The sequence below is a fragment of the Mauremys reevesii genome, unplaced genomic scaffold (assembly GCF_016161935.1).
Source record: "Mauremys reevesii isolate NIE-2019 unplaced genomic scaffold, ASM1616193v1 Contig6, whole genome shotgun sequence".
Classification (NCBI taxonomy): domain Eukaryota; kingdom Metazoa; phylum Chordata; order Testudines; family Geoemydidae; genus Mauremys; species Mauremys reevesii.
In genome coordinates, this window is record NW_024100873.1 from 1,377,375 (window position 1) to 1,402,124 (window position 24,750).

The window sequence follows — 24,750 nt, forward strand, 5'->3', positions numbered from 1 at the left end:
CAGGTGGTATAACTGGGTTCAAAAAAGTACTGGGTAAGTTCATGGAGGATAGGTTCATCAACGGTTATTAGCTGAGATGATGAGGGATGCAACCTTGTGTATGGGGCAACCCTAAACCTTTGACTGCCAGAAGCTTAGTGTAGCCGATGGAATGGATCACCCCATAATTGCCCTGTTCTGTTTATTCAGATACTACGGTAATAGGGGCCAGATCAGCACCTTCGCCATTGACTACGCTAGTGGGAGTTTCTGGTGCAGTTATACTGGAAGCCCTGTAGTGTGGACACAGCTATATCCATATCTAAGGGCTTCTACCACTACAGCTTATGCCAGTGGCCCCGATCAGCATAAGCTACACTGCAATAAGCACAGGCACATTGGTATAACTGCAGCTACACTAGGGCCTTTGGAGGCACAGCAAAAATACCCTTAACCGAGGTAGTTACGCTGGTAAAACTTTGAAGGCCTTAGACAGACATTGGATATTTAACATCAGCAAGTTATATAATGGGAGCTTTTCCCAAACATCTCAAACAGGAAATGTCAGGCAGCACTTACAGCATTGGATCTAACGGGGAACCGTCCACCCAGGTCCATTTCCCCCCTGCGGGTGTCACCATAAGTCCAATCCAGACGTAGCTTGAACCTTGTGTAACATCCTGTATGAAATCCTGTGAGGCGCCAAGCAGAGGGGAGGGGCGAATATGCCGTAACAGGCTAGAAGAATTCCTTAGTGCTCCTGTTTAATACCTGCTTTTGGCTTCAGTGGCTCCGCCCATAATGCCAACAGGAGAACCCATCAGCCCCTGAGCTAATTCACCCTCACCCCTGGGTGGGCAGAGTCTCTCTATGAAGACATGGTAAAACCAGCACCAGTCCTTGGTGAGCTGGCCCTTTAAGGGAGTCCTGGGTTCAGCCTCACCTGTGACTAGGTGCCCCTGGGCTGAGAGGTTCAGGTGAGGGAAGCAGGTGACCAGGAGCCAGGCCTGGTGGGGCTACAAGGGCAGCCCAAGGTCAGTCTGGGCAGGGAGAGATTTGGTGGCGTAGGGGGGTTGTGTGAGTAGCTCTATGCAGACTGACTCTGCTGAGCTCCCAGACAGGGCTCAGGGGGGCAGAGCCTGCAGGAGCCAGCTGGGCAGTCTGGGGTGGGAACGCTGTGGGGGTCTTGTTCTGAACTGTATGTTAATCAGCCAGATGCCCCAGACTGGAGGAAAAGGAGAAATGGGGCAGAGGGGTAGAGCCAGGCTGGATAAACCTGCTGCTCTGGGATTGTAACTAGTGACACACGTCTCTCTCCAGCTGGAGTCTGATGAGCCTGTATTTTGTTACCATCTCCTCCCGGTTCTGGATCACGAGCATGCGAGAGCTCTTCCCCGAGCAGTCGTCACGGCTCCCAGTCCAGTCTTTACTCTCTTTAGACACCCAGTAGCACTCGTCCCCATGCAGCAGCCAGTCCCTGGGGCAGAGTTTGCATCCGGAGCCCCCTGGAGGGGGAGATGGGAACAGAGGTGTCATCAATTCTGAACATTCAAACTGCAGCTGGCTGAAAATGCTCGTTCAAGTTCTTTTTTAATGGGAATTGCCATTTTGACCAAAAGGAAAGTGTTTATTTTAGTTGAAATTGTTCTTTTTTTTTTTACTGTGTGTGTGTGTGTGTGTGTGTGTGTGTGTGTGTGTGTGTGTGTGTGTGTGTGTGTGTAAATACAAAATGGAAATACAGATTTTTTTCCATGGGCAGGATTTCATTTAGTTTTCATGAGGAAAAAACCACTTACCCGTAACATTTTCCCCACTGGAACTGAGAGGGAGCAGTTTTGCTTGTTACTTCCTTCAAAGGACAGCAAACTTCCATTTCTTTTCACATTTTCCATAAAATAGGCTTACAAATGTACCAGCTCTAGTTCTAGATATTGCTGAGTTTCCCCTACAGGCACGTAAAGAGCCTTTGCTCTCAATGTACTAGCGAGGGCTTTCCTCGGGGTCAGCACTCGAACAGCCGGGCACGCTGCAGGCCGGGTCAGCAAGGTGCTGGGAGGCCAGAGAGGAGAGAATTCGCTCCAAGTCTTTACACAGAGTTGGTTTCTTACTAAAGATCTGCTCTGACTCAGTCACAAGTTCTGGGCTCGATTCAGGAATCACTGGGTGGGAGGAATCTCTGGCTTGGTGCATTCAAATGTAATTCCGTGGGGGGTGACTATGTCAGCTTATAAAAGCTGAACGGAGACAGACTCAGGCTGGGCCCTGATGGGAGACCTCAAGGGAAACTCAGTGTTGAAACAAATAATACGGGTGACTGAGAAGGAGGGACACCCCCGACTAAGGCAGAACTGAACCCAGAGACCCAACCTGGCAGCTGGGGGCGCTGTACCTCTGCTGGTGTCACAATTCAGCTCAGTGTTAAAAGCAAGGTCCCATTATGGTCATTACAAATCCTATGGCTCTTCTTTAATGGTGGAGGTCTGAATCGGTTCAAATTACAGTTCGGGGGACTACACTTTGCCTCCTGCAAATGCCCTGGGCAATTCCAATAGGGGAGTGGATTCTGCTTCAACCATTTCCCTAAGAGATCGTCTGCCAGTGTTGTGTGTTGCTGAACAGCTGTTGAGTTTCACCCCAGAGGTGGCTGCATGTCAGTGGTGGGGGAAATGATTCCCATAAGTACTATGTGGTTTGTAAAGCACTTTGGGATCCCGCCTCTCGAGCAGTTGAATTATTTATTACACTTTTGTTAAGATTGTGCTCTAGCAATGGGAATTATTCTGCCCACTAGATGTCACTGCTGCTCCTCTGCACAAAGGGCTGAGAATTGTTTCTTGTGCTTAGACTGTTCACTCCCTGGGGAAGGGATTGTCTTTTTGGGACGTGTTTTTTATGGCATCTGGCACAAGGGGTCCTCGATCCCCGAGGCAGGACTGCAATACAAAGAAATACAGTAGAGCTGAGAGGTTCCTGCCCTGGATCGGGTTTGGGGTTGGGCTCGGGATGCTGCACACTAGGGTGACCAGACAGCCAGTGTGAACAATCAGGACAGGGGGTGGGGGGTAATAGGAGCCTGTATAAGAAAAAGTCCCAAAAATCAGGACTGTCCCTATAAAATCGGGACATCTGGTCACCCTGCTGCACACACAGAGTACGACAATCTCTGCCACAAAGCGCTCCCAGACTAGACATCTGATGTGAAACAGGTGGAGATAAAGAGGACGACGGCAACAAGGAAAGAGAGAGACAAGCTGGGTAATTCCTGTTTCTGGACTAACTTCCGTTGGTGGAAGATACAAACGTGGAGCTCCACAGAGCTCTTCTTCGGGGCTGGGGGAGGAAATCAGAGGAAACCCGAAGAAGAGCTCTGTGGAGCTCCAAAGTTTGTACCTTTCACCATCAGAAGTTGGCCCATGGTCTTGTCTCGCTAACTTTCTGGGACCAACCGAACCACAACACCACTGCAGCCAACAAGGGAGAGTAACCCAGCCATATTGGTACAGACAAAGGCAGCCACAGCGTGTGTCTTGCACCCACCCACTGGGATGGATGAAGTGAAAAAAGACAGGGGCGCTTGGGGTGTATAGCACATCATGGCACCCAAAGCATTCAAGCATATTAAAAGGTCGTCCCGTTCCGCCCCCCATCAACTTAAACATCACCCTGCTGGCTGAACATTGTTCTCCTGCTGTAGTTATGAGCAGAATTGATTGAAAATTTTCTGTCCACTTTTCTTGACCCAAAAAATTGCCTTTTTTTTTCAGAATGAAAATCACCGCAGAAAATGTTTCAGTTGAAATTTTTCAGTTTTTGGTTAAAATAAACGTGTTCCCCTGGAAACTGTAAATTTCCTCCTACATTTAGCCTCCTTTTCACTGCCCAAGCGGCAGTGTTGCCAACTCTCACATTTAATCACAAGTTTAATTATATTTGGTGGTTTTTCCTTTGAGCCCCAGCTCTTGGAGTCAGGGGATTGTGAGAATTTCACTTTTTTTAAAAAAAAGATAAGTTTGAAAATGTGACTTTAGTGCAACCTAGAAGCTCAGAAACCAGAAAGTGAGTAAGAAAAACAAAACCCAACCACAAAAGTATTATTCTTCTAAAATCTTATGATTTTTGAGGGCCTGACTAATGGTTTTTGAGCAGCAGGAGATGGCAGTGCTGGAGTAGTGTAAATGAAGGGACCTTGGTGCGAATGAGAATCTAGCCCATGGTATTTCAAGCTGACAGTGTCCCTTTAACACAGTGACTGGGTTTTCAGTCACAGGGAGTCTGCAAACTCTTCCAGGGAGAGTGACTCCTGGTTCTGGGACAGTAGGAGCCGGGGTTACCTGCCAAGCTGCCATTGTGGGGTTCACACAGAATTGATTTCAAGCGAGACCGGAAATCCTCCAGGCAGGAGCTGCATTCATTGCTACTGACGATTCTGGCACCATCATTCTCTGATGCGTTTGTAGCTCCTCTGGTCTGTCCTTCACACAAGACAGGCAATTGGGAAACTTCAAAACATCATCACAGTCACTTCTAAGGCAACTATTTAGGGATTAAAAACCAGCCTGTATAGGGTGTAAAATCAAGGTTCCATCGCAGCTAGGCCAGGGGCAGAGAGACAAACTCATTCATTAAACCTGTAAGCAGGGTCTGATGAGCTCTCCCCTGATATCTAGTGATGAACTGGGGGAAGGGCTCAGGAGCAGAATGTATTTGCATAGACACGCCTACTCTGGCTAGGCGTTCAGCAGACAGCCCCGCTTTGTCAAAATGATCAATTTTGGCTGGTGATGGGTTACAAATTGAATGCAGGGTAATGAAATGTTGTTCTACTGATTGTACAGGTCAAGGGCAGCAGAACTGTGCTTTGCCTGACCTGATTGAGGGGTCATCCTAACCTTAACCTCACTTTGCTAAGCACGGGTAGGGATGCCAACTCTCATTAAGGATTGGTGTATGGGTAAAATAGAGTTATGATTGTCTGTGGTGTCTGCCTGTAGTGTTAAGCTATGTCTCCACTGTAGTTAAATATCTGTGGTTGGCTGGTGTTAGTTGCCTTGGGTTTGAGCTGCAGGATTTTAGAATTGTAATGTACGTATGTAGGCTTAGGCTGGAAACTGGGTGCTGGGAATCTGCTGGTGTGGGGAGAGTCCTAGAGCCTAGGTTGTAACCTAAACCCAAATGTTTACACAGCAATTTTACAGACCCACAGCCTGAGTCAGCTGCTCTAGGCCAGCTGTAGGTGTTTAATTGTAGTGTAGACACATCCTCCCTTCTCCAGTGTTTAAAGAGAGCTGACTGGACTCAACTGAGAGTCCTTGTTTCTGTTCAGTGGTTCCTAGAGCTGAGATCACTGCTGAGCGGGTCTAGGGGCTGATTCTTAGACATCAGGCGGCAGTGAGCGACAAGCAGCGACAGTGAGGGGGGAGCCCATGTGACTGCACCTCTAAACTCTGGATCTTCACTGACTAAGGATGGCAGCTGTGAGTGGGGTGCAGTGGAGGGAGCGGGGAGTGGCGTGTTTGTTCATCTGACTTTCACATTGGAAGGTGGGAAACTGAAGCAAAGGACACTGCCCAGAGTACAGGGGGGTGGGTATTTGGACTTACCAATCATGGTGGGGGTGTTTTCCCAAATTAATGCTGGGTTCCCTTTAACTAAAAGTTTTTGTTTGTTGTACACATGGGAAGTTTTGTCTCTTAGAAGCACCCAAGGATATTTAGTTTTCCCAGATTACTGGCTGGGGGCTCAAGCCAGTTCTGATTTGTGTTGTTAAGAGGAACCCCTAGATGTTGAACCCGGCCCTTGTTGCTGGTGACACCACCTGTCAGAGGGGTTACACATAGGCTGGGTGTGTCACACACGGCGGGGAAGTGTAACAGTGACGCTGTCCCAGTCAGCTCACACGAATGTCATGTACTAAGCTCCTAACTGCACCTGCTGGGATAACATCTGACCCGCGGGGTGGCGATTAAGTGTCACCCATGGACTGGACTCAGAGCTGGACTCACAGCGGGGTTGTGAAAGGAGTGGGGAATTCATGGTGCTTAGCTGGACTCTGAGCCCCTTGGAGCAGGGATTGTCTCGTGGTGTGTTTGTGCAGCTCCAATCTCGCCTGAGCCTCTTGGTGCTGCTGCACTGGGGTGGGGGCCTGGACCCAACGTGGCAGCATTTCTCTGTTTGTAACATGGTAACTTTGGAACGCTGCATCCGACCCATCCTGCCATTCCAGGGACTGTTCTAGGCACTGATGGGCAGAATCCAGCTGATTCTGGTGCAAATCGGAACCCCAGGAAAGCCAGATTCAGGGGAAAATCAGGGCTCCCAGGCTGCCTGGTGCTGCCAGCAGAAAGTCTCTCTGGCATCCCCTGCACAGATCACAGACAGCAGCTTAACTTGCTGCGTGTGGACGCTGTCTGTAGCCTGACCTCTAACAGAAATACGAGCCTGCCAGGCACAGTTAGTAGGGGGAAGCGGAGTGGGGATGAGAGGGATGAGGCAGTAGTGGTGGGGGGAAGCAGAGACCCGGAGTGGAGATGGGTTGCAGGGGAAGGTTGCCACCTCTGCGGTACAAATACCCAGCGTGATCCTGAGCCCATAACGCTGCACAGCTGACAGCATGCGCTGAGCGCCTGGGCAGATCTCCCAGGACAGCGACCTCAACAAAGGAGCAATCCTGGGAAAACCTGGCCAGGCGGCAAACCTAGGGGGGGAACGTGGGGACCTGGAGATGGGGAGGCAGAAGTGGGGGGACATCTAGACCCTGCCATGGGGGAGAGACAATGTGTGACCCTGGTGTGGGGGGAGGGAGGAATGGGAGAGACGTGCAGAACCCCTGGCATGGGGGGAGGGGTACACAGAGCGCCTGGTGAATGGGGGGAGAATGGGGGACAATGAACCCCTGGGATGAGGGAGGGGGTTGGGTTGCAGGGAGTCCCTGCAATGGGGGATGAGGGGGCTGCCAGGAGCCCCTGGTCGGTGCAGTGAGCTCGACATAAGCTACGAAGTGTGCGACCCTCTAGTACAAATAACGTCCGTGAGCCTGTTAAATGCCTCAGTGGCCTTGAGTTACTCACCCCAAACAGCCAGTGCTACCACTGCTCCCAGCAGGATGAGGCACCCGGCCCCGGCCAGCCCTAGGGCCACCCAGATCCAGCGCGGGTACCGAGGGGAACCTGGAAGAGTCGTGTTTGGTAACACACCATCAGCCCCAGCGGGAGGGACAGTAACACACCCGGGGATGGGCCCCCCTCTGGGGCCAGCGCAGCCCCCACCGGGGGTCGTTCTCCCCCTCAGCCCCAGCGGAGCATCCTCCGGGCAGTGCCCCCAGAATGCAGCATTGGAAAGTTGAAGAACAGTTTAATACCCACGAGGACGGGAATGAGCTAGAGCAGCACAAGGCACCTTTCTAACCGGATCCTCCCCAGCACTTGCACCAGTGTCACTGTGTTGTTTCTAAACTGATAGTTGCCGTGGTACCAAACCTGTGGCCGATCAGCCCTCGCTCAGAGACCCCCGGAACTGCAGCTCTAAGGGTACCTGCCTGCCCTGCAGCTGGGAGGTGGCAGAGTGTGTCTGGCTACTTGGGCTGGGAGACACGTGTCCAGCCGCTGTGTAGACCTATCCCAGGTGTCTCTCTAGCCTCCCCCTCCTGCCACTGCCCATCCGGAGAGATACCTGCAGTGACCACCTGATGGCGCTGTGCCACACTTCCTCCCCTGCCTCCTACAGATCTCCTTCCCCTGCAGACTGGAAACTCACCATGCCCCTTGCTGGGGAACTTCTCCAATATTTGCCTAAAAATTCCCTGTTTCCAAGCATGTAATAATTTCCTGAGCAATTATTCCTGCCCAGGAGCTTGTAAGTTAGGATATTTGCAGGAAGTGAGCACAAAAGGGGCCCAAACGCAGCTCAAAATTCAAACAAATCTCTGGGAAGATCCGTTGCAGTATTTCCCCAGACCTCGCTGGCAAAGGAAGGAAAGAATAACGTCTGGGACCACTGACGTTCACATTAAATTGGTGCAACATTGTCTGGCTACCTCGTCCTTATGGAAAATGTGGCATCAGTCTCCATTTAGACCAAGACCCTAGGCTGTGGGAACCCCCTGAATGATGATGCACATTCAGATTTCATAATAAGGCTACAGGGCATTTTCCATTGTCTATCACAGCAGTGTCAACATATCCCATTGTTTGCATTCAATGTCCGCTGAAAATACACTTACTGGTGGTCAGTCAAGCACCGCACCAGTGGATTTATCGTAGCCCTAACATTTACTGGGTGCTTTGTTGGTTTGATACTTTCTCGCTGTGCAATGCTGAAGAAAATGCCAGACCTCAGTGGTGCTACTCACAGTAGTAAATCCTACATCCACGAGTAAGTATTAGCCAGATCAAGCCCTTAGCAGTGACATTGGAAATACAGGGAGTATCTTCACTCACTCTCTGCTGCAGGGAGTTGTGCTTCACCGAGACGCTTTCCCTCATCCCCTCACTGACATGCGGCGTGTAAAGGCCCAGGCTGGGACTGTCAGAGCCGTCCAGTGGAGTTGGGTGCCAACTCCCAGTAAATTTCAGCTCCTGTGGGTCTCTGTGAAGCCCCAGCCGCACCCTGTAATCGCTGTGTTGTGAAAGTGGACGCCCCGGGAGGATGCTCAGTCACTTACCTTGGGGCCCAGCTCCCGGGGGGCGGCCTGGTTGTCTCTGCTTCATCCGGAGGTTTAATACCGTGTAGCCCTCTTCATCCTCCATTGGCCAAGCGCAGCCCTGGTTTGATTTCCCAGCAGGTGCTCAGAGAGGGGAAGGAGCCCCCTCCCCCCCCGCCCCATTAACTGGCCCTCAGACTCGGTCTGTGCAGCTCAGGGCTCCCACCAGCACTGACCGTTCTTCAAGGGAAACCACACAGGAAACACAGGTACCAAGCGCATGTGTGGGCTTAGCTACATCTCTCCTCCACCCTCCCTTGGACTGTGCTGGAGACTTGCACTGGTTGGACAGAACAGCTTTGAATACAAGCAGGTCAGGGCCCCCTGGCTGGCTTTGCTGAACCGGGTGTCAAACTGGTGCAAGTTTGCCCTGAGTCCGCACTTGCGGGCTCCTAAATGGTTTCCACAGAGATGTCTTTGGGTACCGATCCCACCCTTCTCAGCTCAACCCCCAGAGGCAGTGCATTCTGGGAAACTCAGCAAACCCACCAGGGCAGTGAGGGGCAGCATTGGGGGGGGGGGTGTATGGATCTGAATAAATAGTTGGCCATGCCGTGTTCTGTGTCCCCGGCTGTGCTGATCTGCAGAGGATGTGGGTCTGTTACAGCCCCTGGTTCTCTTGTTCACACTGTAGAGAGGCTCACGCTTTTTGCTCTGAAGCTGCTTGGTTCAGTTCCTGCTGGTGCTTGTTGTGCTCACACGCACGTGTTTCCAATCCTCTAATCATCCTCCTGGGTCCTCTTTGACCCCTCTCCAATTTATCAGCATCCTTCCTGGATTGTGGTCACCAGAACTGGACACAGGATCCCAGCAGCGATCATACCAGGGCCAAATCCAGAGGCAAAATAACCTCCTGGCTCCTTCTCCAGATTCCCCTGTTTCTACGTCCCAGGATCTCACTGGCTCTGTTAGGCCACAGCTCGTGTTCACCTGATCATCCACCATGACCCCAAAAGTTCTCTGTCCTACAGCGCTCACGGGCTTTGTGCTCAGCGTGTCCTGTAGCACGTGTGAGGGCAGAGTGCTGGTATGTGTGTTAGTGGCACCCTGAGGCAGGGCTCAAAGAGGGCAGAGTTAAGGTTGTTTTGCGGGGTGTGGATTTTCCCTCTGAGTGTTTATACATCAGTGACCTACAATCCGGCAGGTCAATGGAAAGGTTTTGGAATTAGCACAGGTAGTTCGAAACTAGGGAGGATTGCAGCCAGCCAGAGAGCTCACTGGAAATTGATTGTAGCCACTTCAGCAAACAAGTGTGCATGAGCCTGACCCATGGCCTCTCACAGGAAATTGTCTTTGGTCAAGAAGCATCAGGGGGGTTGTTCACACCATCAGCATCCTCTGATCCTGCGGGCTAGCTCAGATCAGCGCTTCCTGTCCATGCTGGGTGCTGCCATTTGCTGCTCTCACCTCCCACTCCCCGGGCTCTGCCTGTGTCCCAAAGACCAGCCGCACCCACTGCTGAGATGGGCAGGGCTGTAGGGGATGGGGGTGGGGAGGGGCGAAGGGTAACGACAGGAAGATGCCAGACCAGCGTTGTGTAGCATGAAAGGGCAGGTCATGAAACCCGAGACTGAGGCTGGGCCCCGGGGGAGGAGCCGGTAGCAGCAGAGCAAAGGGCGGTGATGGGAGCTGGCCCAGCAAAGTGGGGTTTGAAGAGGGATCTGAAGGTGGATTGAGAGGCTCCTTTGAGCCCTGGAAGAGAGAGGCCAATCCAGACACCGGGGGCTCCATGAACAAAACCCTGTAGGCTCAAGGGGGAGAAGATGAAGACCCAAGGAGGAAGGAGGTGGTGGAGTGGGGTCAGGAGGGACCTTCCCCTGGGCACAGGTTATCCTAGAACTGTGGAGTGTCTTGCTCCTTCCTCTGGTGCTGGCCAGTGTCAGAGACAGGAGAGTGAGTGGAGGGACCCCTGGTCTGGCAAGCTCTGTGATCCTGGGAGTGCAGCCCAAGAAGTGGAATGCGGGCAGGGCTAGGGATGGAGATGTGGACCAAAAGTAGGAGTGGGCTGATAAAGTTTGCGGATGACACGAAGTTGGGAGGTATTGCCAATTCGGAGAAGGATCGGAATATCCTCCAGGCAGATTTGGATGACCTTGTAAACTGGAGTATTAGTAATAGGATGAAATTCAATAGTGAGAAGTGTAAGGTTATGCATTTAGGGATGACTAACAGGAATTTTAGTTATAAGCTGGGGACGCACCAGTCGGAAGTAACGGAAGAGGAGAAGGACCTCGGAGTCCTGGTTGATCGCAGGATGACTATGAGTCGGCAATGTGGTGTGGCCGTTAAAAAAGCTAATGCGGTCTTGGGATGCATTAGGCAAGGTATTTCTAGTAGAGATAAGGAGGTGCTAGTCCCGTTATACACGGCGTTGGTGAGACCTCATTTGGAGTATTATGTGCAGTTTTGGTCTCCCATGTTTAAGAAGGATGAATTCAAACTGGAACGGGTACAAAGAAGGGCCACTAGAATGATCCAAGGAATGGAAAGCCTGTCGTATGAAAGGAGACTTGAGGAGCTCGGTTTGTTTTCCTTAACCAAAAGAAGGTTGAGAGAAGATATGATTGCTCTCTTTAAATATATCAGAGGGATAAATACCAGGGAGGGAGAGGAATTATTTCAGCTCAGTACTAATGTGGACACGAGAACAAATGGATATAAATTGGCAGTCGGGAAGTTTAGGCTTGAAATTAGACGAAGGTTTCTAACCATCAGGGGAGTGAAATTCTGGAACAGCCTACCGAGGGAAACAGTGGGGGCGAAGGACCTCTCTGGCTTTAAGATTAAGCTTGATAAGTTTATGGAGGGAATGGTTTGATAGGATAACGTGATTTAGTCAATAGGTCAATAATGTGCCACCACTGGTAATTAGTACCGAGGGTCAATGTTGGGATATTGAAAGTCTTTTTCCTGAGTGTCTGGCTGGAGAGTCTTGCCTGCATGCTCGGGGTTCAGCTGATCGCCATATTTGGGGTCGGGAAGGAATTTTCCTCCAGGGTAGATTGGCAGTGGCCCTGGAGGTTTTTCGCCTTCCTCCGCAGCATGGGGCAGGGGTCGCTTGCTGGAGGATTTGGGGACTTCAACAGCTGAGTCAAGGGAGAGAATTATTTCAGGAGTGCGTGGGTCAGCTTTTGTGGCCTGCATTTTGTGGGAGATCAGACTAGATGATCATAATGGTCCCTTCTGATCTTAATTTCTATGATTCTATGTGGGCAGGGCTGTGCAGCACCATCAAGTGAGAACGAGCAGCATGATCCGCTCCTGCCTTGAACCTTGTAGAGTCAGTTACCCAATGGGTGGAGAGACTGATGGATTTACAAAGATAAATTCAATGAGCGAGAGAGAGAGAGAGAGAGAGAGAGAGAGAGAGAGCACCTGGCCTTGGGGTTACAGCACCGGGCTGGGTCTCAGCAGATGTGGGCTCAGCTCCCAGCTCTGCCCCAGACTCCCTGGGCGACCGTGGGCAAGTCACAGCCGTCGAGCTCAAACTTTGCACGTGCGCACAAGGGATCTGCTCTGGCTAGAGAACCTGTGTGGGAAACGCCCAGTGCAAAGCAGCCTCTCTGGAGCAGATAGAATTGATCATGGGAAGCAGTTTGTTAGTGGCTTAGCAAGGGGGTCACCACGAGGCGTGTCTGGCTCGCAGGCTGCCTGCCGGGCCACGTGTCTTTACTTCCTGTGTGGTGTCCCGCTCACACGCAGAACTTGCAGGTTGTGCCTGAGTCCAGTTACTCAGTGTATTATATTTGAAGCTGATTTAATCACAGCCAGCTGCTGTGTGGAGACTTTGATTCTTCTGGCACCAAGCAGGAACAAGGAAAGTGAGGCTGGGCTCCGAGCACAGAGCGTCCGACCATTTAAAGAGGCAGAATCAGGACTGGCCCTTGAGCAAATGATGCACCAGCGAGGGTGGGTGTTTGGACTTAGCAATCGTGGCGCCCCCACTCCTCCATTTGTTAAACTTTTGATTATCTTATTGTTTTATTGCATTTGTAGCCCATTTCATGACTTTCATGTGTGATTTGCATGTATGAGATCAGTGGCGGATTAGCCACTGGGCCCCTGGGGTCCATGGTGAGGGGCTCCGGCTAACTGGGGGCCCCTGGAGCCCCGGCTGCCAGATGGGCAGGGTGGAGGAAGCCCCCTTGCCCTGACCCCACTCCCCAGCAGCAGTGCCAGGCAGGATGGGCAGGGGAATCCCCCCCAGTGGCTCCCAACCCCATCCCCAGCAGAAGCCACAGACGGTGGAAGTCTCCCCCCCCCCCCCCGACACCGCTCTCCAGCAGAAGCGCCAAGTGGGGGGCAGGGCGAAAGAAGCCTACGCTGACAGGAGAAGCGCTCCCATTGGCTCAGGTAGCGTCTCCACTACATGCTACAGCAGCCCAGTATTACACCTGTCAAGAGAGAACAAATCCCAGGGGGTGAAAGCAGAGGCTGTTTCCCAACCATGCCAGTGGCTGCTGACAGGCAGGGCAGGGGCCCAGCTAGGGCCACGTATTCCAGAGATTGTGGTACCCAAAACTGCAGCCAGATTGCAAAGGAGCTCAGCTTCCACCAGGGCCGTAGCAACAAAGAACGTGGCCCCCTCCGAACATATGTCCCCTTACAATGCAGAAACTGGAATGCGGTATTTATTTTATACAATATACAGGGTTCATATTATGTATATATAGGCCTACAGTGTACATGTATTCCGTATTTACGCAAAGCGCTTCTTTCGAGCCTTGTTCTCCGCAAATTGGTTAATCAATGCGTCATAGTCCAGAGATCTGGCAATCTTGTTTTCGATTGAGATAACTGCAAGCGCAGAAAGCCTGTCATCTGTCATGGTTGAGCGCAGGATATTCTTGATCAGTTTCATTCTGCTGAAGCTCCTTTCAGCACCGGCAACAGTAACTGGTGTGGTCAGAAGAATTCTGATGCAAATGCAAAGATTCGGATATATCTCCTGAAGGCTGTTCTTGTATATGTATGTTAAAAAATTGTTTGCCGTGACAAGTCCTCTCTCTTTCTCGATGACATAAATAAAACGATTCAATTCCATTATGAGTTCATTGGCATTAATGTCTCCCATTTTTCTTTCAAAATTTTTGCTGTGATTCTCCAGTTCATTTTCTCTGTGACACTGCTTCAGGCTGTTAGCATTGTACAGAAATCCAAACAACTTATACCACTCCACGAGTTGGTCAAATCGCGACGAAACAGAAGATATGGCCTGATCAGTGAGAACAAGAAAGAACTGCGATTTGAATTTTTCTTCGGCAGAAAGACGACTCGAATCATCAGCACATTCATAATCAAACAATCTTACATCGCACCCTGGTTTCTGGAAACACCTGCTCAATACCCATATGCTCTATTTCACGTGCATTTGTGACCACAGAGTTATATCCTGTATTTCGATAGTCTTCCAAAAACTTCATTGTAGCACCGACTTCTGCCTGCAGTACGTCAATTGACACATCTGGTTACTGAATTAATTTGCTGGTTTTATTGACGTGAAATAGTATATTGTACCACGTGTACACAGTCAGAACAAAAGGCCACGTAGTAACATGGTCTAAAAGCACACCGGCTTCTGTTGCTGTATTGCCATCTTTCTTTTCGAGCGCATATTCTCGCAAAGATGACAAAGCATTGTACAATTCTTCAAGGTGATAACGCAATGGCTTCACAGCATCAATTCTCGACTCCCAACGAGTGTCCGATAACCCTTTAACAGATATTGGCATATGTTCTTGAAGTATATCCCAACGTGAATGTGAAGAAGAAAAGATAACGTATATTCTGTTAATCAGACCGAAAAAGTCAACGGCATATTTCGATGACTTTGCCGCATCTGAGATCACAAGATTCCAAGTGTGAGCTCCACATGGTACATACAAGGCACAGTCATTTATTTCTAGCATGCGGGCTTGAACTCCTTTATTCTTTCCTCTCATATTTGCGCCGTTATCATAAGCTTGGCCTCTCATGTCAGCAATGTCTATTCCTAAATTGTTTGCCTTTTCAAGAAACGCTTCCAATAAGCCCTCGCCAGTTGTATCATGAACATTAAGAAAACCAACAAACGCTTCACGAATATTGACACCATCTTCACCGTTGCATTCACAAAGCATAACACCACAGACATCTGTTCTTCATGTGACACGTCGGGAGTACAGTCCAAAATAACTGAATAATATTTTGCTTTTTTAAGCTGCACTATGTTGGCCTCTTGAATGTTACTGGTAACAAGTTGAATCAGCTCGTTTTGGATCTATGGACTGAGGTACTGAACATGTGTCTCTGCCTTCTTAATCCTCTGTAAAAGTTCGCTGAGGACAGTATCATACTTTGCAAGCAATTCAAACAGTCCCAAAAAGTTGCCATTCGAAGGATCGCCGAGCTTTTCATTACTTCCTCGAAATGCCAAGTTACTTTCGGACAAGAAAATAACGACATCAACCATGCGTTTGACAACATTTCTCCAGAAATCTCTTTCTTTCAGAAAAGCCTGCAATTCGAGTTGGTCAATAGATGTACGGTTTACTATGCCTGACCGAAGGTCAAACCATTTCACCATACAGTCTTGATGACCTTTGCCTCTTTCATGCTGCTGAAGTCTTTTTGACAGTGCTTTCCAAGCAGATGTTCCACGACGTAGCGGTATGTCGCCAGTGCTAAATAATTTACAACAAAAACAAAAAATGGCATCTTTCTGAACTGAGTACATTAACCATGAACGTCTTATTTTCTCGCCATTTGCCATGGTTCGATAGAAATGAGTACTTGTGAACCTCCGTCTTTCCTCGTTAAATGGAAATTCGTAACTTTCATTCTGCTGTGGTGGGCCACGTGCAACAATGTCACACACTTGCCTGTCCGATATTATAGACGGCCAATATCCTGGATCATCAGTCAGTGGTTCAGATTCAGATACTTCTTTCCCGGCAGCAGCTGGAATATCTGTCACAGTTTGTATGGTAGAACAACTGGCTTCACCTTCGGCCTCACTTGAAGCACTTCTGGATACGATTCGTCGCTGCTAGCGCTGTCCGTTTCATGTGCCTGTACCTGTACATTGGATTGCAGCGCAAAATACGTTGACAACTTTGGAATTTTCTGAAGTTCCTTCTCGGCATCTTTTGCTGCCTTTCGTTTTCTAGCTCCGCTCTTATACATTCTCTTAGACATCACAAAGCACGCTTCTGCATTGGAAACGATAAAAAACTAAACAACTAAATTAATAACATTTATCCGCCGACCGCCATTATGAACGCAAATACACATTCTTTGAATGGGTCCAACTAAAATTCGAAACTGACCGACAGACAACTGATGTAGCCAATAGCCTTATGATGTATCATAATGACTTCACGGTTTTGTCAGTAAAACCGACATGGATTGTGCAATAGTGTCAATAAATGTCACTTACCTAGTTATACCTTACATTTTTTGCCACTTTTAGGGGCCCCCTTCCTTGCGGGGCCCCCTCCAGTCGGAGGGCATGGAGGGTGCTCGCTACGCCTCTGGCTCCCACCGAGAACAAGGGGTTGGAGGGGAGGGAGGATTCCTAGAGATAAAGGGACCAGAAGGACCATTAGATCATCTAGTCTGACCCAGGGCCGGCTCTACCGTTTTTGCCGCCCCAAGCAAAAAAAAAAAAAAAGCCGCCCGAACTGTGTCGCCCCAGGAATGGCCGGAATGCTGCCCCTTTGCATGCGCCGCCCCAGGCACGTGCTTCCTCCACTGGTCCCTGCAGCCGGCCCTGGTCTGACTTCCTGTCTAACCCAGGCCAGAAAATTCCCCCCTTATGCCCCAGTGTTGAGCACAATAGCTTCTATTGAGTTTCCATTGTCCTCAATGGGAGCTGAGCTCTTTTGATGACCTGACCCTGACTGTGGGTTCTAGCCCGTCTGAAAGCCCAGGCCTTAGTGCAGAACCAAGTGACTTGAAGTTACACGGCTACCCTCCCCCGCTCTCCCCTCCCCAGCTCCAGTCTGTTTGTGTTTCAAAGGTTCCTGGCCTGCCCAGTGTTCTGGGAGCTGGTGGTGGCTCTGGTGTCACTCTGCTTTCAGGTCGGTTGAAATAGATTTTTAACCACATGCTGCTCTTTCAAAACTCCACAGGACAGATCAGACCAGGGCCAGCTCCAGACCCCAGCACGCCAAGCACGCGCTTGGGGCAGCGTCCCGCAGGAGGGCGGCAGGCGGCTCCGGTGGACCTCCCACAGGCATGCCTGCGGAGGGTCCGCTGGTCCCGCGGCTTCAGTGGAGCATCGAGCGTGTTGGGAGAGGGCAGAAACTCAGCTCATGGACACCCAGGGAGTGGGAGCCCCTCCGGCAGCCCAGTCCCAGCTCCTGGAGAGCCCAGATCAGGGCCAGGAGCTTGAATGGGATTTTGGATTCAATGTGGAGCCAGGGATTTGGGCAGCCAGGCCGATGGCCTCCCTTTGATCTGGGTTACCCCATCCCAGACTGGCTGGAGTTTTCCAAGGCTTTTGTGTATATTCCCAGAGATGGGGTGTTGTAAGAATCTCAGCCGCCCTGCCCCCCCCCCATGCACACACACCCTTGCCCCACCACTGCCTGGATCTTCCCTGGACCCCAAAGAGAAGAGTCTCGGTCCGTTCTTGAATCCCAACAGGGCAGACAGCGGAGTGACCGAAACCCCATAGCATGGATCAGCTGGGCGTGAGCTGCTGCTCTAGGTGGAGACTTTGCAAGTTAAGCTCAGAGCCTGCTGAACAGCTCACACCAGCAGCCCAGTGTCTCAGTGCTCAACACTCGCACGTTCCCCTCCTCAGCCTCCTTCTCAGTTTGGCCAAGAGCCTTTCACTGCTGCCTTTCTGCACAGAGCCGCAGAGTCTCGCCCTTCCCCGCATTCCCGGACACAGACCTGCAGAGCTCTCCTCCCTGCTCCTCCTCGCCTCCCTCCCCCCCCTTCCCGGGGTACCTCACACCCTGCAGGACCAGCCCGCTGCACCGAGGGATTAGCTGGGGGAGCTCTGTGCGGGGACACTGGATGGGAAGAGAGTGGGGTGATGCTGGGGATCAGGCAGGTGCTTCCTCTGCAGAGTGTGTGAGGTTGCTGCTTCCCCCCAATGGAGGAGCCTCCCCCTAAACCCAGCAGTGGAGAAGGCTCCCCCCCCCAGCAGTGATACCCCATCTCACCCTGAACAACCAAAACATGACAGAGGAAAAACACAATTTTTAAAAATCATGCCTCCCCCCTCCCCCGTCAATCCATCTCCCAAGCAGAGTTTTGACTCCAATAAGGGAGAAGAGCCAGAGACTCAGTGAAGTCCACAAGGACTTTGCAGTTGCGGCTGATTATACAGGAAATGTGGCCAGATTCTACCGTTGTGGGCTGCCAGGGTTGCTGCAACAATGTGTCCGGGGGCGGTGCTGAGAGCCATTGAACAAAACTGCAAACCCTGCATATGATGGAAACTACTGCAAGCCAGGGGGTGTGGCAGCACCCCCAGCACCTCTTGTTCCAGAACCTATGGACAACAACCCCTTAAGGTCCCTGCCAACCCTACATTGCCAGGAACAGGAGTCTATGACTAAGGAAGAGCACCCCTAGTTCCAGCACCTATGTGGAGCATGAAACCCTAAGATACATGGGTACACAGCTCACTTTGCTGCAGTCACCCTCAGACCCAGCACCCTCTGACATCAGACACCCATGAATTCCCTCTGCTCCTCTCTCTGGTACAGAAGCAGCCGAGCCTGCGTTCTGCACCCCCAGCTGGGCGACTTAGTTGAGATGAAGGGGAACAGGAGACAAAGCAAAATCCCCTGTGAGTTCTCCCTGAGCAACGAGCGAGTCCTCTCTGCACCAGCAGGAGCTCCAGGCAGGGCCGGCTCTAGGCACCAGCGCGCCAAGCATGTGCTTGGGGCGGCACTTTCCCAGGGGGGGGGCCCCCGCCCCCCCCCCCCACTTTTTTTTTTTTTTTTTTTTTTTGCTTGGGGCGCAAAGAGCGGCCCTGAACCAAGATGTTCCCGGTCAGCTGAGGCTTCCAGGCGGAGCTGGAACTGACACCGCAGTTCTGGCTGCAGTCACTAGATGGCGTCACGGCAGCCTGAGTTGCCCAGGCTGGACTGCAGCATCTCCTGGAGCTGGGCCCGGGCTGCGGGCTGCGGAGATGAGGGAAGAGGGGCCCAGGATGCAGGGAGGGGGGAGGGGTCCTGCTGCTCTGCACTGAGTCTCCCCAGGGCGGGCAGCGTTTCCCCGCGGCAGTGGGCTGTGCAGGGAGCCGCCGGGCTGGGCAGGGGCGCGGATCGGCTCGCGCTGACAGGGCGAGTGGCTGGGCAGCCCGAGCTGCCAGGGAGCTGCCCCTCCTGCCCCCGGACCCAGCCCGCTGCGCACCTCCCCCGCCTCAGCCCCGCGCTGCCTGCCCTGGGTGGGGAGAGGCAGAGCCCGGCTCCGAGTGCTGCTCTTAGAACCTGGCTACGCCACTGTTCTGAGAACTCTTGTAGCAAAGGAACCAGCAGCAGCAACAAAGCCTGATCTGGAAAAGACAAAATGTAAACAATGACAAGGCCAGAGAGGCAGCTCAGAGCCTCATTGAGCCCTTTAAAGCTCGGTAGGGGGACAGCCCCCATATCAAATTTCACTGGGACAGATCTTTAGTGGTGTAATTGGCATAGTCCAGTGACTCCAGGCAGTGAGGGCAGGGCCGGTGTAACCGCTAAGCCAGGCCTGCACAACTCGTAAAGCGGCGAGGGCCATATTATTCCAAAGAAAACAGCTGAGGGCCGAAGCCTCCTGGCCTCGCCGAACCCCCCCAGCACCGCCCAGCCTCCTGAAATACTGCGCTCCCCCCAGCACAGCCCGCCCACCCCGCAGAAATAAACCCTCCTTCCCCCGAGCTGCCCCACCGAAACAACGGTATTGAACCTTGGTAATATGTTATAGGGGGCCCGTAAGGTAGTATAATTAAGGTAAAAGAAAAATGTCTTTTTGCTAGAAGTAGAACAGGCTCTTCCCCCCACTTCGTAATCAATTGTCCTGTTGAAGGAACGAGGTGGGACTGAGGAAGGTGTGGAAGGCAGCACCTCCAGACAGCTGCAACGCTTGGAGAGGGGATGGGAGCCAGACCAGATCAGTAGAACAGGTCAGCCACTGACTCCTCGCTCGTCTCCTCAGCCTCCCACCTCCCCCTGCCTCGCCTCCTCAGCCCCTCTACTGCCCACCCGCTCGCCTCCTCAGTCCCCGCCACTACCCGCCCGCCCGCCTCCTCACCCCCCACTCCCGCCTCGCCTCCTCAGCCCCTCCACTGCCCACCCGCTCGCCTCCTCAGTCCCCGCCACTGCCCACCCGCTCGCTCGCCTCCTCACCCCCCACCCCCGCCTCGCCTCCTCAGCCCCTCCACTGCCCACCCGCTCGCCTCCTCAGCCCCCGCCACTGCTTGCCCGCCGCTCACCTCCTCACCCCACCCCTGGCTCGCCTCCTCAGTCCCCGCCACTACCCGCCCGCCCGCCTCACACCCCACTCCCGCCTCGCCTCCTCAGCCCCTCCACTGCCCACCCACTCGCCTCCTCAGTCCCCGCCACTGCCCACCCGCTCACTCGCCTCCTCACCCCCACCCCTGCCTCGCCTCCTCAGCCCCTCCACTGCCCACCCGCTCGCCTGCTCAGTCCCCGCCACTACCCGCCCGCCCGCCTCCTCACCCCACCCCGCTCGCCTCCTCAGCCCCGCCACTGCCCACCTGCTCGCCTCCTCAGCCCCGCCACTGCTTGCCCGCTCGCCTCCTCACCACCCACCCCTGGCTCGCCTCCTCAGCCCCCGCCACTGCTCACCCGTCTCTTCAGCCCCCCTCCCTCACCTGCCGCTTGCCTACTCACCCCCCCACGAGCCGCACAGTGAGCCCACACGGCCGGCATGTTGTGCAGGGCTGTGCTAGGCGAACTAGGCGGCCGCCTATGGTGCCAAAATTTGGGGGTGCCAATAAGGGGTGCCCCGAATTTCTTTTTACACCATTACTGAAAAACGAATGAATAAAGAAAAGAGAAACGTTCTTGAACTTGCATTTTAACTTGTCATTCTTCTCTCGTACGTTACAGCTCTAGCTTATGCCAGCTCTGCATTGCAGGCAGGGGCTGCAGGCACCAGATGACCAAGCACGTGCTTGGGGCGGCACCTTGGTGCGGGGCTGCGCAGGGTTTGGGGGGGGTTTTGGGTTCCTGCAGAGCAGCGCTGGAGGGGGCCGGGCTCTGGGGGGGGGCGGGGCTTCGGCCGGGGCGGTTCATGGGGCGCTCGGAGGGGGTGGGGGCTTGGTGCAGGGCGCTGTGGGGGGCGGAGGCCGGGCGGGGCTTCTGGTGGTGAGAGGCTCGGGGACGGGGCTCTGGGCGGTGAGACGCTCGGCGGGGGCTCCGGCGGGGTAATGTTAAGGTCTGGTTAAGTTCTCAACCATACTTAGCGGGGCTCTTCTGTTTTGCTTTGGGTGGCAAAAAAAAATTAGCGCCTCAGTCAGTTACGGAGGGTATAAAAAGGCCGGTGCAGGGACGCGGCGCTGCCCTGCCGGAGCCTCTGCTCCTAGCCCGCTCCCGCTCCCGCTGTGGCGGTTGCTGACCTGCTCCGCTGAGCGGGGCTGCAGCACCGGGACCCTCTCCCCGAGCCGGGCAGCTCCCGGCGGGGCAGCCCGTCCCCTCGCCGCTCCCTCTGCCCGCCAGCCGGGTTCGCTCCCAGCCCGCTCCCGGGGGGCTCCGGCTCCGGGGGACACGAGCCTGGGCGAGCTGCGAGCCGGGCTCCGGCTGCCCGCGGAGCGATCGGGGGCTGGGGGTCTGCATCTGTCCAAGTAATGAGAGAGCAGGAGCGAGTCTGTTTGTGAGTGGGATTGATCAGGGCCACATTATCGACTCTGACTAGCGCCCTGGTTCCTGGAATCATGTGATTACCTCAGACTGTTGTTTTTTGTTGTTGTTTTTTTCATCTCAAAGGGCTGTTAACCACAAAACCTGCTGTTGGGGAGGCCCCCCCATCAAGACCACTCCAGTAAAGGACTCTGCATGTGGCAGGAGGGGAAGAGTGCACCATCTCCTTGCCCTCTTCATTCCCCTGCATCATGGGAAGAAAGTGGTGCCCAGACCCTGGAGTGGGAATTATGGACTTTTGTGAACCCTGCAACCAAGGGGAGATGCTGGGAAGAGGACTGTGGCCCAGGAAGGGCGAAGGGCTTGTGTTATTTTGTTTGGATTCTCACTTATCCCAGAAGAGGGAGGACACTTGTTGCCATGGTGACTGTGGAGAGCTACACGGAATTTATTACCCAACTGCTGAGGGGAAACTGAGGCATGGCCCGAGTTCAACTGAGGAACAGGCTCACCGGATGCCAGGCCAGGTAAGGGCCTCTTCCAGAACCCATTCACTGATAACTTGTGGCTGTGTGGATTATTTTGATGCAGAGTTTTATGGTGCTTTGCAAGGTGGTGGCATCAAAGTGTGATTTCATATGTGGTTGTTCAGGTTATTGTACCCACCATCCCCGTGGGATCTGTGTGCTGGCTAAGTGGTGTGACTAGCACCTGTCTGTGCTGCCCATCCTCCGCCGTATCTGAGCATCCTCCGTGGAAATCAGTGTTTTCCTTTGTCTCTGTTTCCCTCCCCGGAAGGAGAACTGCCTGTCTCACTTTACTGTTCTGTACTGACACTCTTCACTGTGCTGTCTATGCACCTCCCATGTAAAATCAATAGTTAGACCCTTAGTGGGCTTCATGGAGTCTCCTGCACTCTTCCCTTTTGAGGTAAAACTCTGCGTGGGGTACGTTTTTGGGCTTTTTTTGAACTGGTTGGCTGGCTTGTTTCAGAGTTTTTTGTTCTGTTATTGGGGGGGTGTCAGTGTTGAGTGTCGTCATTGTTACAGGGCTTCCCCTCTGTTTGTTGGGGAATCTCTGGCTGGGCACTACTGCACCTGCACCTTCCTCAGTCTCTGCTAGTGAATTGACACCTTTAGTTTCTTTGGCTTTAGTTGAAATGTAGCAGCCTGGTACGGGGAGACTCCGTGCTCCTTGTGCTGAGTTTGCTGCTGAACGTAAGAATGGCCAAACTGGGTCAGACCAACGGTCCACACAGCCCTGGATCCTGTCTTCAGCCTGTGGCTGTTGCTAGATGCTTCAGAGGGAATGAACAGAACAGGGCAATTATTGAATGACCTGTCCAGTCCCAGCATCTGGCAGTCAGAGGCTTAGGGACACCCAGCATGGGGCTGTACCCCTGACCATCTTGGCTGATGGCCATTGATAGATACATTCTTGGAGGATGCGTCCAACTCTTTTTTGAACCCAGTTATAGTGTTGGCCTTCACAATATCCCCTGGCCATGAGTTCCACAGGTTGCATGTGCTGCTCTTGCCATGCCTCCCACAAAGCTCCCATTGGCCACGGTTCCCTGTTCCCGGCCAATGGGAGCTGTGGGGAGGCGGTGCCCCCCGCCCCTTGGCGTGCTGCCAGCTGCTTCAGAGAGCGGTGGGCGCCACAGGGAGCAATCCCGCGGGGAGCTTGGTGGGCCACACTCAAGAGCCCCGCCCCAGCCCTTATTTGAGAGCCCTGGTTTAGTGACTCACCGCTCAAGAAAGATCTTGAACAGCTCATTTACCCCCCAGCATTAGCTCTGTGTAGTTGGGATCATTTTCCAACCTTCCTCCTTTTCCCCAGCGCGCACAGACACGGGCAGGGGGCGGGAAGGTGGGTTCCGCATCCTGCAGTGCGGGCCCCGGCTTGTCCCCTGGGTCAGGTTCTCCCTGGTGGGAGTGAGAGCGGCACCGTCCTTCCTGGCACGGGGTTCCCGCTACTAGCGCCGATTGGCTCCGCTCTGACTGGGAGCCAATCAGAAATGGGACGGGAGGCTCTGGCCTCACTTTGTGGCAGGTCACTTCCTTGGGCGCTGCGCGCGCAGGCAGTTGTTCTGCGCAGGGCTCTGGGTCTGCTCGCTCGGGTCTCAGGTGAGGGCCGGACCGGGCCGCGCGTGTCTCCGAGCCGGTCAGGGACATGCTGAATCAGCTCCAGGGAAGCAGCTACCCCCAGGCACCCCCCCTTCCCCCCCGCCCCCACTGAGCCTTGGGCTCTGGCTGCTGCCTATTCCCGGAACCCGCGGTGGGGGGCCGCAGCCGGCCGGAGAGAGCGGGGCTGGGGCCACAGCATCTGTCGCAGGTGCCGGTTTCCCTATGGGGGGGTGGGAGCAGGGCCCTGCTGGAGACAGGAGAGGGGGAGGCTGGAGGGGGCAGTGGCTATTTCCCCCCCCCATGTCATGGCAGCAGTGGGCAGGGCCGGAAGCGGAAACGGGCTCTCCGGGGGGAGCCAGAACTTCCGGAGCGATGGCGGCCCTTGGGGTGGGAGGGGAAACGCCCTGAGCAGCCCACGGAGGAACACGGGCCCGGCCCAGTGACCCCTGCGGCGGCCGCGGGGAGCTCAGTCCGGGACTGGGGGGAGAAGCAGGTGAGCGCGGGGCAGGACGTGCAGCTGTAGCCATGGGTGTGTGTAACCGGGAGCCCAAACCCTCCCCCCACCCTGCCTGGTCCCAGAGCTCTCAGTGCGGGGTGGGGGTGTCTTCCCCCCCCCCCCCCCCCGAACCCATGCAGAGCCCCACACACACACACCTAGCTCCCAGAGCTGTCAGTGTGGGGAGGAGGAGTCTGCCCCTCCCGCAACCCATGCAGAGTCCCCCCCACACCTAGCCCCCAGAGCTGTCAGTGCGTGGGGGTGGGCTGACGTCCCTCCAAGCCCTACACTGGGGTAGTCAGTAGGTGAACCACAGGCCAGTCCGGACCACCAGACACTTTTGAATGGACTGCAAAATCTGTTTATTTACTTATTATCATTACAGTTGGTGTTTTGTGTTTTTTGTATTGTTTTCTCTGGCGTCTGGATCTTTACTACACCTTGACCAAGAACTGTGGACCTTGACAAAAGATGACAGACCACCCCCGCCCTAGGCAGAGCTCCCCCACCCCACTTCCAGCGTTGTCAATGCAGGGGGGAAGGGAAACCCCCCAGCCCCAGGCAGATCCCCCCACCCCTCAGAGCTGTCAGTGTTTGGGTGGGAGGGATGAAGGCAGATTGACTTAAATTAACCAGATTTTATATTTC

At 53.5% G+C, this 24,750-nt stretch overlaps 1 protein-coding gene across 5 annotated transcripts in view; it reads left to right on the forward strand.

Moving 5' to 3' along the window:
- LOC120394448 (C-type lectin domain family 2 member B-like) overlaps window positions 1–24,750 on the forward strand; it is a 1,239,960-nt gene that overhangs the window by 1,192,280 nt on the left and 22,930 nt on the right. The window contains exon 1 of one of the 5 annotated variants that reach the window (XM_039518683.1): window positions 21,641–22,007. The exons of 3 other annotated variants lie outside the window; for them this stretch is intronic. The gene's annotated coding sequence lies outside the window, so the exon portion shown is untranslated. Of the gene's footprint in view, window positions 1–21,640; window positions 22,008–23,980; window positions 24,100–24,750 lie in introns of those variants that run through there. One more of the 5 variants, XM_039518682.1, reaches the window with a different exon arrangement.